A 1,962-nucleotide genomic window follows, 5' to 3' on the forward strand; every position below is an offset into this window, starting at 1 on the left:
TGCCCTGTGGAAGGGGTCACTTGAGACTGGGCAGCATGTTGTTGTTCTTTCCTAAATTCCCCAGCTGGTCTGTACTGGAAAAGCAGGAGACTATGCAAGACCTAGCACCACCGCTCTAGGCACAGGTCAGTCAGAGCTGTTGAGTCCTGTATTACTGCCAAACGTGCAAATAGGGTTGCCAGCTCCGAGTTGGGAAATACCTGGAGATTTTGGGGGTGGAGCCTGGCGAGGGGGAGGGGAGGGACTTCACTGGGATACATAATGCCACGGAGTCCGCCTTCCAAAGCGGCCATTTTCTCCTGGTGAACTGATCTCTGTTGCTCATAAATCAGTTTCTCACCCAGCTTGCCCCACCTTGGTTTTCAGTCCTACACCAATCACGGAATAGGGGGTGGGGGAGTGGCAATATTTGTAGGAGAGGCTTACTCCTTCAGGCGCTCCCTATGGTGGAGATTGCAGGCTTAGAGTGTGTTGGTCTGGTGCTGGAGGCCGAGGAGAGTTTGGCAAACTGGCTGGTGTACTGTCCGCCTAATGCACCGTCCAGTAGTCTGCCGTCCCTACTGGAGGCCGTAGCAGGCTGGGCGCTGGAGCACCCTAGGCTTTTAGTCTTGGGTGACTTCAATGTCCATGCCGATGACGCGACCTCTAGTCGGGCTACGGACCTAGTGGCGTCCATGGCGTCGCTAGGACTCTCCCAATGGGTATCGACCCCCACGCACCAGGCTGGGCACACACTCGATTTAATCTTCGCGACAGGGATTATGGTGGACCGGATTACTGCGAAAGCGGTACCATGGTCGGACCACTATGCCCTGAAGGCTCGTGCAAATGTCCTGCCCCGACCCCGTTTAGGCGGCGAGCGGACTTTAGCTTGCCCACGGAGCCTAATGGACCCTATGCGGCTTCAGATGGCTCTGCGGGATCCGATGCCCCCTGACGGCTCGTTGGATGAGCTTGTGGATGACTGGCATAGCCGACTTTCTACAGCCATCGACGTGATCACTCCTCGGCGGCCTCTGCGCCCTCACTCTAAGCTGGCCCCCTGGTATACCCAGGGGTTGCAGCTTATGAAACAGGAGCTCAGACGGTTGGAGAGACGGTGGCGCCGAGCTCGCAACGAGGCCACAAGAACATCTTATAGGATATGAGATCCTTTGAGATGGCAGTCAAGGCTGCGAAGAGAGATTACTACGCAGCTAGGGTTGGCGTCCGCTAGCTCAGGCCCGGCTCAATTATTTAGGACGATTCGATCATTGACAGCTCTGCCACGGGGCAGACAAAACAGTAGGGAATTGGATATTGGCTGTGAGGCTTTTGCTTGCACGGTCTCGCCGGGTTTGGAGGGTTTTGAATGGCTCAGACTGGAGGAAGTTGATAGAGTGCTTGTATCTGTGCATCCAACCACTTGCAGCCTTGACCCGTGCTCCTCCTGGCTCATTAAAGCGGGCCACGAGGGGTTTCGAGGTGCCTTGAGAGAGATTATCAACAAGTCCCTTTCGGAGGGGCGGTTCCCGGAGGCACTCGAGGAAGCGATGGTCCGCCCTCTCCTGAAAAAGCCAACTCTGGACCCGACTGAATTGACCAGCTATCGGCCGGTGACCAATTTGCCCTATTTGGGCAAACTGATTGAGAGGGCGATGGCGACGCAGTTACAGGGATTTCTAGATGACGATTCCACCTTTGATCCATTCCAGTCTGGCTTCCGCCCGGGGCATAGGACGGAGACGGTGCTCGTTGCCCTTACTGACGACCTCTGTAGACATCTGGATCGAGGTGGTGTGGCGGCGCTGTTGTTGTTAGATCTGTCGGCCGCATTTGATACGGTCGACCACCAGCTGCTGGCCCACCGCCTTGCCGACATGGGGATTCAGGGGCTTGCCCTTCAATGGCTTGTCTCTTTTCTCCAAGGTCGGGGACAGAGGGTTGGGCTAGGGGAGCAGCAGTCCCGGAGGCACCTGCTTG

This window comes from Gekko japonicus, unplaced genomic scaffold, assembly GCF_001447785.1.
Source record: "Gekko japonicus isolate JY-2015 unplaced genomic scaffold, Gekko_japonicus_V1.1 scaffold1799, whole genome shotgun sequence".
In the NCBI taxonomy this organism is placed as follows: Eukaryota; Metazoa; Chordata; class Lepidosauria; order Squamata; family Gekkonidae; genus Gekko; species Gekko japonicus.